Here is a 15466-nt window from a genome sequence, read left to right on the forward strand (position 1 = left end):
CAGGAACGTGAGATGGGCATTTGCAGATATTTTTTGTGACTACTTTCTCGGTCAGAACTCATGTGCTATCTATTTAAGGTTAGAACTACAACCATATCGACTAGTAGCACAATTCAGCAGTTTGTGTAAATTGGAGATGGAAGAAGGAAGTAAGAAACTATTTTCATAATAGATACATCCAAAGGGGGGACAACAACGACGAAATCGGCGACATACCTGATGGTCGACAGTTGGGGACCGGACTGGCGAGGACAGCGTGTAGCACAGTCGGATTTCTGATAAGAGTTGAAAGGAAGAAGAACATTCGAATGAAATTAGGGATTTGGATCCCGGTATGTTAAAGTACTGCTCAGTAGCGGCTTTTTTTTATGTAAACGCCACTAAACTTCAGGGCTATAGTGGCGCTTACCGACAAACGCCGCCTTCTAATATTCAATCTCGGCGTTTTTAATCAAAAAAGCTGATAAGGTAAATACTTACTGCAACGCTACTCCGTAAACGCCACTACTGATTTTATTTGGGATGTGTTTCCTGTAAGTGTCTTTTGCGGCATTTTATCAAAAAAATGACACGAAGATCAATCAAAAACAAATTTTTCCTTAGCAGCAAAATACAATATTTAGTGGCGTTTGTGCGTAAAACGCCACTAAAGATCTAGTATTTTGCGACGTTTGTATATAAACGCCACTAAAGTACAAGTATTTACTGGCGTTTGTTAAAACACACCACTAAAATACGAGTCTTTCGCGACGTTTATATAAAAATGCTACTAAATGACGAGTATTTATCGATGTTTGTTCAAAAAATGCCACGAAAGTACAATATTTAGCGGTGCTTATATAAAAATCCCACTAAAATACGAGTCTTTAGCGGTGTTTGTCAAAAAATGCCACTAAAGTACAATATTTAGTGGCGTTTATATAAAAATGTTACTAAATGATGAGTATTTACCGGCGTTTGTTCAAAAAACGCCACTAAAGTATAATATTTAGTGGTGTTTATATCAAAATGCCTCTAAAATACGAGTCTTTAGATGCGTTTGCACAAAAACGGCACTAAAGTACAATATTTAGCGTCGTTTATATAAAACGCCACTAAAGTACGATTATTTACCGGTATTTGTTAAAAACAATCGCTAAAAATGCCGCTAAAAATCCATTTTGCGGTAGTGAATAAATATTATATGTGTGACCAAAACGGAAGCAAAGTGATAGTTAGGTGACTAAAAATGTAGTTTACCCTTTAAACTAGTCTTTTTGTTAAACCCTTTAAACTAGTTAGATTTATAAATAACATATTATTATTTGAAACCATTTTCGAAGCATGAGAAAACATTTTTTTATTATTTTAAATAAAAAATGAATATATAAAATCTAATAAAATATTAAATTACATCTATATTTATCTTGAATTATAAGGTTATTATAATTGAAAACATTATTATACTAAAATAAAAAAATTAAATAGATAAAATCTAATAAAATGTTGAATTTCATCTATATTTATATTTCTTATACATTTATTATATTTAAACTATTCAAATGTATGTATAACAAATATTTTCTTCTTTTAAGTTATTTAATATTAAAGATAAAAAAATATTTTTATTATTATATTAATAATTGAAGTATTAAATTATACTTGTAAAGGATTTTTGTATTTGATGAAAATATCATTTACAAGTGAAGAGTATATATAGGATTACAAGGAAACCTAATTATACAAAGATAAGGAAAATCAAAGGTTACACAAGGTAAAATTAGATTGAATAAGATAAGATGAGATGAGATGAGATGAGATGAGATGAGATGAGATGAGATGAGATGAGATGAGATGAGATTAGATGAGATTAGATTAGATTAGAGTAGAGTAGAGTAGAGTAGAGTATAGTAGATTAGAGTAGAGTAGAGTAGAGTAGAGTAGAGTAGAGTAGAGTAGAGTAGAGTAGAGTAGAGTAGAGTAGAGTAGAGTAGAGTAGAGTAGAGTAGAGTAGAGTAGAGTAGAGTAGAGTAGAGTAGAGTAGAGTAGAGTAGAGTAGAGTAGAGTAGAGTAGAGTAGAGTAGAGTAGAGTAGAGTAGAGTAGAGTAGAGTAGAGTAGAGTAGAGTAGAGTAGAGTAGATAATATAATCTAATATTTATCTTTGATATCCGTCCATAAGATAGAGAATCCATCGGAGACTCTAATCTTGGACCGAAAATGAAGAAAACAATTTCATTCAAGTGGTTTAGCAAGAGTGTCCGCAATTTGAGCTTCGGATGGAATGTGTTAAACCATTAGTGAACCCACAACAACTAAGTTACAAATAAAGAAGTAATCCAGTGCAAGATGTTTTATACGAGAATGAAAGACTAGATTTTTACAAACATATGTGGCAATGAGATGTGACCAATTATAAACTCTCTAACGGTGATAAGAGTAAATACGAGATTGTCTATTTCTTGAGGAACATAACCCTTTTATGTAACTGATTTAATCTCATATTAAATGGATATTTGTTCAAAATAACCTTATTGAGATTTTATATTGATTTCTTGATTAACGACACGTATAAACACATGGATATCATAAAAAAAATGACAATAGGAATTGAGTTATTATCCAATTCCTCCTTAAAATCAATTCTTCAAACCTTATTTCTTCCTCAAAAATCAACACCTCAAAAATAATATTATAGATCTCATCTTAAAAATATTCCTAATTATGAGATCATAAAACTTATAACCCCTAAATAATGTAGAATAACCAAAGTAGTTGTTTACTGCTTTAGAATTTATTTTCTCCTCATATGTCCTAACTTATTACAAAAGAGAACAACACTTTATAACATATTATTGTCTCTTTTGAGTTGGATCCTTAACAACTACATTTTGGTTTTATTTTTGTCCTTATCTTTATATGCACTTTTCAAGTGAGTACTTTCAAACTTATTATGCTTCAACCTTTCTTCCTCTTGCACAAAATGAAAAATGAGCTCATTTAGAGTTCGTTTCTGTAACACCCATCTCCCGTATACCTTTCCATACAAGAGATATAGATGTCACATCACTTTTAAAACATTTCTTCTATTGAAAACCTGTAAAATTTTGTTTCTTTTTATAAAACTTTTTTAATTAAAACTAATATAAAACATGCATTAAATTTAATTACATAACAAAATATATTGTTCAAATGTTTTTCAGAGCGTTTTTACTAAATACATTACATGCCAACTAAATACATCATAAAGTAGACATGTATGTCATACTGTTACTGACGAGACGACCCTTTTTCTTTGATGTCCAAAATCTCCTTACTCCGCTGCTAGTAAAGCCTACAAGTGAATTTAACATGCATTAAGAGATTTCTTAGTGAGTCAGAAACAATCATAAGTAAAATTCTAAAAATAATTTATTTTAATACAATTCACATTACAAGGGATTCTTTCAATTCATTAAACACTCTATGGTTTACATCCGTAGTACTAATACCGTCATTTCTCAACCATTACTATAATCTATGTGGTTTGCATACTCATTACCAATATAAAAATCCACCTCCTTATTATAAATTTCTTATGTCTATACACATATTTCCCATACGAAAATTCATACACTTAGTATGAATCTCCTAACTTTTTGCACACAAGGTGCCCAATACAGAAATTCATACACTTAGTATGAAGTTCTTAACTTTTTGCACACAAAGTGCCCAATACGGAAATTCATACACTTAGTATGAATTTCTTAACTTTTTGCACACAAAGTGCCCAATACGGAATTCATACACTTAGTATGAATTTCATAACTTTTTGCACACAAAGTGCCCAATACGGAAATTCATACACCTAGTATAAATTTCTTAACTTTTTGCACACAAAGTGCCCATTAAAGAAATTCATACACTTAGTATGAATTTCTTAACTTTTTGCACACAAAGTGCCCAATACAGAAATTCATACACTTAGTATGAATTTTTAACTTTTTGCACACAAAGTGCCCAATACAGAAATTCATACACTTAGTATGAATTTTTAACTTATTGGACACTTAGTGCCATTTGGTAATCACCATACATACATCAATAATTCCTACAACTATGACTATCATTGCATATACGTACATAATTAAATGCACTCACCTGGCTTGCCTTGCTTTGGTATCCAAACGTAAAGCTGACTACTTCGGAACTTGGCTTTTGCCTTTTGCTTTGCTTGATTCGGGGGCTTGATTTCGATCTTAAGTTATTGAGGGACACTCTCACCCACGGGAAGAAGAAAAATAAGAGAAATAAGTTTTTCACTTTCTTCTTTTTCTTAAATCCTTAATTTAAATGGGTTTTAAATTTATTTCACCTAAAAGACCAAAATGCCCTTTCAATATACTATCTCTTACAAATCGGTCTTACTAAGTTATTTCTTATACTTTACCAATTACTCAATTTAGTCCTCCAAATTTTTAATTCCTTTCAAATAATTCACTGACCTATTATTTGGGGTATTACAATTCTCTCCCCTTTAGAAAATTCGTCCTCGAATTTAAAAGAAGTACCTGAAACGAAGAGCTGTTGACACTGCTTTCTCATATCCTCATCTTGTTCCCAAGTAGCTTCCCCATCCTTATGATTCTGCAAAATCACTTTAACCAACAGAACCCTTTTGTTACGTAATTCCTTAGTTTCCTTAGCCAAGATCAGCATTGGTTCCTCCTCATAAGTTAAATCTGATCGGATCTCTATTTCTTCAGGAGTAATAATATGGGATGGATCTGATTTGTACCTTCTAAGCATGTATACTTGAAAAACATTGTGAATCTTGTCCATATTCGGAGGCAAAGCTAACTGATAAGCCAAGGGCCCAACCCTTTTTAATATTTCATACGGTCCAATAAATCTCAGACTCAGTTTTCTTTTTTTCCCAAAATGTAATACCTTCTTCCAAGGCGATACTTTCAAAAATACTTTGTGTCCCACTTGATATCCTATTTCTTTTCTTTTCAAATCTGCATATTACTTCTGGCGATCTGAAGCTATGTTTAGACTGCTCTAGATAATTTTCATTTTATCCTCCATATCTTTCATCAAATTCGGACTGACCAGGTCTCGATCTTTCAGTTCAAACCAATTTAATGGGGTCATGCACTTCCTCCCATACAAAGCTTCATATAGGGCCATCTTAATATTGGATTGATAACTATTATTATACGCGAATTTCGCTAAAGGCAAATACTTATCCCATGATCCTTTAAATTCAATCACACATGCCCTTAACATATCTTCCAATATCTGAATAGTTCGTTCTGATTGCCCATCTGTTTGCGGATGAAAAGTTGTACTAAAGTTCAATCGAGTACCCAATGACTCATGTAAAGACTTCCAAAATCTTGAAGTAAACCTTGGGTCTCAATCGGACACTATCAATATCGGTACTCCATGCAGTCTCACTATTTCTTTTATATACAACTCCATAAACTTATTCATCGAACAGTCTACTCGAACTGGGATAAAATGAGTCATCTTGGTCAATCTATCTACTATGATCCAAATTGAGTCTTTTTTAACCGGTGATAACGGTAAACCCGAAACAAAATCCATTGTGACTCACTCCCACTTCCATTCAGAAATAGATATTGGCTGCAGTAACCCGGATGACACTTGATGTTCAGCTTTCACTTGATGACATGTCAAACATTTAGCAACAAACTCGGTTACAGCTCTTTTTTAGTCAACAAATATTTTAGACTTTTATGATTTATGTAAACATGGAAACGCTCACCGTACAAATAATGACGCCATATTTTTAAAGCAAACACCACTGCGGCCAATTCTAAATCATGCGTCGGGTAATTTCTCTCATTATTTTTTCAATTGTCTTGAGGCATAAGCCACAACATTCCCTTCTTGCATCAACACACATCCTAACCCATTATAGGATGCATGACTGTAAACGACATATTTTTACCCGACTTAAGTTGCACGAGCACTGGAGTCTCAATTATAATTCTCCTTAGCATTTCAAAGCTTTCTTGGCACTTTTTTGTCCAAACAAAAGGCGTCTCTTTCCGTAACAACTTAGTTAGTGGAAGAGCTAACATTGAGAAATTCTTCACAAATTGTCTATAATAACCAGCAAACCCCAAGAAACTCCTAACTTTAGAAACATTTTTAGGGGTTGCCAATCCAATGTAGCTTGAATATTTTTGGGATCCACTCTATGCCTTCTGTAGATACTATATGACCAAGGAAAGAAATCTCAGATAACCAAAATTCAGATTTTGACAATTTCGCGTACAACTTCTTATCACGAAGTATCTAAAGGACTACTCGAAGATGAGTATCATGATCCTCCTTTGACTTGGAATATAACAATATATCATCTATAAACACTACCACGAACTGATCTAAATATGGTTGGAATACTATGTTCCGCTGTTAACATCTCCTCTTAGGCTCTTTCAATAACCTTCGCTCTGTTTATAACTTCGTGTAGACTAGACAAGTTTAAGGCCATCATCATTTCTTTCAACTTAGGTCCCTTAATAAACCAATCTTGACTAGTTTTTTCATTAGGAACTACCTCGGTAGCATAACAGTTAACTTCTCGATCACCTTGCTTCAAGTTCAGAAATTTCAAAAGCATGGATCCCATAAACTATTCCCCGATATACTTATTCTTGAACTCATATTGGAAAAATTGCCAACTCACTTGTTCCGGCGATGCATACATTATCGTATTTGTCCACCACACCCGAGCTGATCCTCGGAGTAATGATACCGCTTCACCCAACTTTTCATGATCCGAATACTGCAAACTTTCCAACATTGCCTTAACATCATTCAACCATAAATCCGTGTCCATCGGACCTTTACTTTTTTCCCCTGAACTCAGGAGCTCCCAAACTTCTTAACTCCTTTGGGATTAACATTTGTAGTACTGGAGGAGCAGGGGGAGGCGGAGGAGGTTGAAACCATGTCAAAATAGCATCTAAAGTTTGCATAAAAACTCCAAACTCCGAAACATGCATACCTTGAGGCGTCAGTGCGCTGGCGTTCTCTGACAGAATCGGATGTTCACTATTTTCCTCATAACTTTCACTTCCCGATCCATCTCTACTTTCTCGCCTAGCCACTCTTTTCGAATTCGTAGAATCCCATATCTAGTATAACATTCATAAAATAGTACTTAAGTTAGTAAGGAGAGACATCTATCATATTTCTTTCTATACCCTATCAGTAACTTGACATCTTAGTGGCATATAAACTCTTTTTCCATCAAATTACACTCGATTTCAGCCGAGAATCGGCTAAACCTATGGCTCTAATGCCAATAAATGTAACACTCATCTCTCGTATACCTTTCTGTACACGAGATATAGATGTTACATCACTTTTAAAACATTTCTTCTTTTGAAAACCCGTAACATTTTATTTCTTTTTATAAAACATTTTTAATTAAAACTATTTTAATTAAAACTAATATAAAACATGCATTAAATTTAATTACATAACAAAATATATTGTTCAAATGTTTTTCAGAGCGTTTTTACTAAATACATTATATGCCAACTAAATACATCAAAAAGTAGACATGTATGTCATACTGTTACTGATGGGGCGACCCTTTTTCTTTGATGTCCAAAAATCTCCTTACTCCGCTGCTAGTAAAACCTACGCATGAAATTAACACACGTTAAGAGATTTCTTAGTGAGTCATAAACAATCACAAGTAAAATTCTAAACACAATTTATTTTATTACAATTCACATTACAAGGGATTCTTTCAATTCAATAAATACTATATGGTTTACATCGGTAGTACTAATACCGTCATTTCTCAACCATTACTATAATCCACGTGGTTTGCATGCCCATTACCAATATAAAAATCCACCTCATATTATAAATTTCTTGTGTCTATACACATATTTCCCATACGGAAATTTATACACTTAGTATGAATCTTTTACTTGATGCACAAAAGGTTCCCAATATGGAAATTCATACACTTAATATGAATTTCTTAAATTTTTGCACACAAAGTGCCCAATACAGAAATTCATACCCTTAGTATGAATTTCTTAACTTTTTGCACACAAAGTGCCCAATACGGAAATTCATACACTTAGTATGAATTTCTAAACTTTTTTGCACACAAAGTGCCCAATACGGAAATTCATACACTTAGTATGAATTTCTTAACTTTTTGCACACTTAGTGCCATTCGGTAATCACCATACATACATCAATAATTCCTACAACTATGAATATCATAACATATACATACATAATTAAATGCACTCACCTGGCTTGCCTCACTTTCGTATCCAAACGTAAAGGTGACTACTCCGGAACTTGGCCTTTGCCTTTTGCTTTGCTTGATTCTGATCATAAGCTATGGAGGGACGCTCTCGCCCACAAGAAGAATAAGAAAAAGAAGAAGATAAATAAGTTATTCACTTTCCTATTTTTCTTAAATCCCTAATTTAAGTGAGTTTTAAATTCATTTCACCTAAAAGACCAAAATGCTCTTTCAATAAACTATCTCTTACAAATTGGTCTTACTTAAGTCATTTCTTGTATTTTACCAATTACTCAATTTAGTCCTCCAAATTTTAAATTCCTTTCAAATAAATCACTGACCTATTATTTGGGGTATTACATCTTCTCCTTTTGAGTTGAATAAACTTTATAGGAAGCAATACTGAAATCACTATAACAAGTAATTCTTTTAGAAAAACTCGATCTTATACGGCTTAAGTATTGAAGCAATATGAAACATATCCATAATGTACTCCCTCATATTTCCTTGACCATTATACTTTATAGACATCAAAGAAGTCAAAAGTTATGTCATTTAGACCTTATTATTTTTGGAAAAATATTTCTCAATTTCATCAAGGAAACCATTTTCCTAAGTAGTCTTTTTAGATTATGTGTCCCTAAAGGCTTCTAAAATGTTGTACTTCATAACCATTAAACTCATACAATTTGAACAAATTTCACCTCTCAAAATCCCTTATACCAACTAAGGATGTTATCCCCATGAGAGGTGGAAATTGTTTTTTTTTTCTTAGTGGAAAGTCTATGTTCACACAACCAAAACCTTATATAAATATATTAGTAGATATTGTGGTAGCAATAAATAAAGAAATAAGTTGAATATATAACAAAATATAAATAAAGTCAATCTCACATTTCACAAGTAATCAAATAAATTCAAAATAATGGATAATTCTCATCACAAGATACTAAACACTACATCAATAATAAGTCTTGGACAGTAATATTAACAGTAAACTGTACTCTTGTTGTAGTAATCAACATTGACAATAAACTATGTTGAACAATAGACTAATCTTTGGACTAATGTAACGCTCACATAGAGCACCTTATAATTGTCACATATTATTACCATAGTTGTCGCTTGAAATTCGGCCAAATATTATCTTTCCTTTCGGTCAATTAATAAACGCATGAATTATAAGAAACACATAATCATCATGATATTTCAAATAAATTAGTCTACACAAAAGATGTCACTTTGATGGTATTTTGTTTCAACTAATCTATCAAAATATCAGACCTAGCCAAAATATGAATTAATTTAATAACTAACAACCAAAATTAAAATTTTGATCAAACTGAATTGAATATATACATATATTATATTAACAATATAAACAAAACCATATATCTATTATCAACCAATCAATTTCTCTTGATTTTATCGTTTAATTAAAAGATAACCAAAATAATATTAAATTTGAATACACTCAAATCTTATCTCAAGATATCAAATACTCCATTTAATATTTAATATTTAGATAAAATATTCACCTTAAGTGATATTTTGTGCAATAACCAAACACTGATAATAAGAACATGTCAAGCAAAAATCTTCCTTTGGGCTGATTTATTACTCACACATCAAGCCTATCACATGCTTATTACCAAAATTGTACATGCGATTATGTGAACTATTAATCTTCCTTTGGGCCGATCAGTAGCAACTCATCCTAAGTTACATGCACATAACCCTTCAAATTTTAAAATAAAATATTTTCTGTAACTGATGTCACTTTAAGGACTTATTACTTTAATTAAATCACCTCAAAATAAATATCAATGTTGAAATTTATTATTTTCATCACAACCAAAGATCAAAAGTAAAAATTCCTGATCAAACTGAATCGAATATGAATTTCATATCAAAGACATATAACTTTAAAGAACATATTTATCATATATAAAAACTATTCACTTAATAATATGTCAAAAACCACATACATGTAATATTCAACATGTTTCTCATCATACTCATTAATCAAACGAAACATAAGTTAATATTCTTCAAAATTCAAGATGGCAATGAAAAATTATCATTAATCAACGCTGAAAACTCAAGACAACGCTAAATAATTTTATTCATACCGTAAACTTCTTCAGGATCTATTCTAAAGTAGAATCATTAATTCAATAGTACGTGATACTGTTACACCAAAGTGGGAATCAAATATTTAACGTCAAATATAACAGATTTAATATCGCTTCAAAGAATGATTCAAGATAGAACTAAGATAGGGTTGGGGAGTATTCAAATCAAATACAGATAAAAAAAAATCAATTTCCATCAATATAATTGATTACAAAAATTCCAAGTAACTGTTATAAAATTAAACCAAATTTCATGTCTTAAAACTAATTTGATTATTTCCCTTTAAGAATAGAAATACCACTTAAAGTCTTATAAATAGCAATACGCTCAATCATTAGAGCCCCGATCTTCTGAAACTCGACTATATTAGTCATCTCCCAAAAAAAAAAATTCAAACACCTGTAAACCTCAGTTCCTGAAATATAAATGATCAATATTTTAGGAGTCCCTTTATCACACTATTAAAAATGGAAGTCTATTAAATGTAGCTATGAAAACAAAATTGTGAAAACTCACTGAACAGCAACAAAAACTTTAATATATCAAATTATATATATATATATATATATATATATATATACATACATACACACGTGGTTACAACAGGAGCAAAAACACAATCTTTGATATTAAGAAAAATGCTCATTCTTCCATATTCTAAAAATTACCTTTCATAATAAATTCTTTATGGAAGACTAATATTTATGAGTCTTAAAACCCAAATTTCAAAAGTAAAAGCATGATAGGTTTATTGTATCAAAATATTCTTAAGATTAATAAAGTCGAATACTAAAACTTTATACCATATTTTTAATCTCAGAAATTATAAGACTTTAAATTACTTTATTCTCAATGATTTAACAAGATCTGGCGATCATGCCACTTTTTACACTAAACCTAAATAAATATGAAAATCAAACCAAGATCAAATCAGGTCAAACCATCAAGAATAACATAAATACTAGATTTGCAGAAGCGTAGATGAATTAATTGATAGGTTGAATCTTTGAGTTTTTCTTTGGTTGTGATCTTCCAAAAAGATATGTTTGCTCTTGTTGTAAAAACTCTCTGATGGGGATAAGAGTAATATAAGTTAACTTATTTCTTGGGGATCAATACCTCTTTATATAGATTGAATATTAGGTCAATCTTTTAAGTATTTATAATTATATCCCTCATCAAATTATAAATACAACTTATGATATACACACTTTGATTCTATGACACTTTAATACATATAACACATGTAACATAATTGGTCACTTAATTTTGTGTCATACCTTATGATAACATTGTACATTATAAATATATGCCCACAAATATGGATTTTACTCCAACATATATATCTTGGCTTCTCCCGAATACATAATCAAGGATTATAATGTGATTCAGAGAAAAGCTTTTTCTTAAACTTTATTATCATTTGAAATTATAAACTTTTCCTTGATAGAATAAATATCTATCAAACTTAACTATAAAGTCTTTGGTTTCACCTTTTTCTACTTGTTCAATCCTTAACAGACACTTTTCATCCTTTCTTTGAAGACCCTATATTCAATCCTATAGTGTAGACTTTATTCTCAATTCTACAATCATTGCACCATCTTCTTTATTTCAAGTTTGAATTCTTTATATTCAAAAAATACTTCAAACTTTTATTTCTTTATGATTTGATAAGTGTAAATACATCATCGCTCATCATAAATATAGTGACACTATATCATGAAAGCAAGCACATTGACAGCTAACTCTAGATTATGAGTCTAATAATTTCTTTCATGAGTCTTAAGTTGTCTTAAAACATAAGCCATGACTTTTTACTTCTTGCATTAATATGCATCCCTAACCATTATGAAATACGTCGCTATAAAACACATAGTCCTTATAAAATGTATAATTTAACATAATTCTATTTTGACAATTTGCGCTACCTGTAAAGAACTATTATTTTGTATTGAAATACACACTTAAAATTTATTCCATTTAAACCATTAAAAACTAGACTTGAATAATAATATAACCATATTAAGTACTCATTCTAATTCAACTTATACAATTTAGGGAGAATTTTGTAATCCAACTTACATATTATGTTTTGAGCAGAATCTATTACCTCAATTTCTGACCTATCATCGATTAAAAATTCATATATTCTAACATACATATTGAAATCAATTTTTGTTTACTTTACAAGAAACTAGATTGACATACAAATCCAACGGTATAAGAATCACCTTCTAATACCTTCTATTGAATTTATGGTTATTTTCCAAAATTACTATCAAAATCACTATCAAAATCATAGAATCTTGGTAGATTTTACTACTCTACATACTTAACTTATTCATAAAGGCACATAAGATTCAGGAGTCACTTCTTACCATAGTAACTATGATTCTGATTACACTAGTACTGAAGTTTCTATCAATATTCTATTTCCTCAATAATTTGGTAAGTGAAGAGAGAGAATATCATCAAGAAGTTATTTACGAATCTTGAATAATAACCAACAAGTCCCAAGAAACTTTGAACATCAGAAACATCCTTTGAAGTTTCTATTCAACAATAGCTTGTACTTTCTATGGATTTATTCTTATTTACTCTAGGAGGGTCTAAAAGCTATACGAAGATGTGCATCATGTTCTTCCTTTAGCTTTAAATAGACCATAATATCTTTAATAAATACAATTAAAATTGACCCAAGTATGGTTGAAAAACTTAATTCATCAATTACATAAATTCTAAAGGAGAATTGTTCAACCCAAATGGAATTTCCAAAAACTCATATTGGCCATTTTGAGTATTGAAAACCATTTTAGAAATATCATCCTCTTTGATCTTTAATTAATGATAACCAAATCAAAGATCAATCTTAGAAAACACTTATGTGTTTTTTAACTGATCAAAGTTACTCAATCTTTAGGAAATGATACTCATCTTTTACTATCACTTCATTTAACTGATCATAATCTATGCATAATTGTATATACCCATCTTTCTTTTCCACAAATAATATTGGTACGCCCCAAGGCAACACTCTCAATCTTATAAAACTCCAATCTAACAATTCTTGTAATTATACCTTTAATTCTCATAGCTTAGTTGGAACCATTGTTTATGGGGTCATATATATATATATACACACACAGAGAGAGTACCCAGTGGCACCTCTATCTTAAATTCTAGTTCTAAATCTGGAGTTAAACTAGGTAACTCATTTGGAAATATATTTAGATACTCCTAAACAATTGAAATATCTTTCAACTTAACCTTTGATATTGGAGTATTCACCACATTAGCCAAGTAATCTTGGCAACCTTACAGCAACTACTTCTAAGCAGTTACTGTCGAAAGCGCATCAGACAACGAATTTACTCTTTTTCCTACCACTATGATCCTTGAACTTTTAAAGTCCTTTAAAATCAATTGCTTTGAGCGATAATTCAATTTGGCATGATAGGGGATAACCAATCCAACACCAGGATTATCTCAAATTTCTCGAAAGATAACTCCATTAGATTCACTAAAAACTTATATCATTGAATCTTTATCATCAGGCAGTCTTTACCATTACGACTCACCATTGAGCTCTAACCAAAAGGTTAGTCTCTACTATATCACTTGTGATCAGTTCAAATAAAATTTCTCATCTCTTTATTCTTGCACTGGCACTCCTATTGTAGCAGTGCACTACCTATATCAGATTGAGCAGGAGACTCATGGTTTACCTCATTACTATCACTAGGGATTCCTTCCGTATCCTCTTATTTGATTGCTCATCTCAAATTCTCTATTTCAAACATCTACTCCACCTACTTATTAACTAACAATAGTAAGGAGCAGGCATCAATCATATAAACACCCGATCAATATCAATAACATCACAGTGGTATGTATACACTTTCCTACTCAAAACAACTTCGATTTAGGCCTTGAGGAATTTATCCGCAAGTTGAAAAGATTATTTAAATGTTTTGAAGTGTGCTCTAGATTGAGTATCAACTTTATAAAATCTTGTTTAGTTGGTGTGGGTGTCGAGTTTAAGAAAATGGAGGCGATGGCTTCATGTTGTGGATGCAAAGTAGGATCATTGCCATTTTCATATTTAGGAATCCTTTTAGGTGCTGATTCTCGTAGTGTGGAAACGTGGGAACCGATAATTGAAAATTTTTGCACAAAATAAATCAGGTGGAAAAGTAGAACTTTATCGTTTTTGGGAAAGATACTCTTATAAGTTCAGCTCTTTCTGCACTACCGCTATATTACATGTCATTGTTTGAGATGCCAAAATCAGATATTTTTAAGATTGAAAGAATTAGAAGGGGGTTATTATAGGGAAGCATTGAGGGAAGAAAAAAAACTAGCTAGAATAAGTTGGAGCAAGGTGTGTTTATCCCGGAAGAAATGGGGCGTTGGTGTTATAAATTTGCAAGCAAAAAAAGAGACTTATTGGCGAAATGGAGATGGCGCTTTTGCACAGAAAGGAAAGCACTAAGGAGGAGAATTATAGCTTCTAAATATGGTGCCCCGGCTGACAATGAACTGATGAAGACTTCAAATCTGAAAACAAAATGTCAATTGTGTGGCGTCGTATCTCAAAGAATTGGACGAAGACTAGCGTTAGTAGATAGATGAATAATGATGCTTTTTGGTGGATTTTAGGAGATGGTCATATGATAATGTTTTGGGTGGATTTTTGTTGGGTGAAAAACCTCTTAGATGTGTATTTCCTAGATTGTACAAACAACTTTCCAAAGCATGTAAAATCAAGCCTAAGGTACCTTGTTATGTTCAGCCTAAAGGAAAAATAAGGAAAAACTATGGAAGAATTATACAAGGGTTAAAAATGATGTATGAATAATTCTACATCCTTCACTTTTCCTTTTGAATGAGTTAATCATTTACGATCTATATTATAGCTCTCATAATGTACAAAACAAAAAATTAACCTTTTGATTACTTTGATACATAATTAAGATTACAAAATACTAATATTTGAACTAAAATGAGAAAAAATGTTAGACTCATTATATTTTTCTCCTAGATTCGAGAATCTT

This window comes from Hibiscus syriacus, unplaced genomic scaffold (genome assembly GCF_006381635.1).
Source record: "Hibiscus syriacus cultivar Baekdansim isolate YM2019G1 unplaced genomic scaffold, ASM638163v2 tig00110890_pilon, whole genome shotgun sequence".
Lineage (NCBI taxonomy): Eukaryota > Viridiplantae > Streptophyta > Magnoliopsida > Malvales > Malvaceae > Hibiscus > Hibiscus syriacus.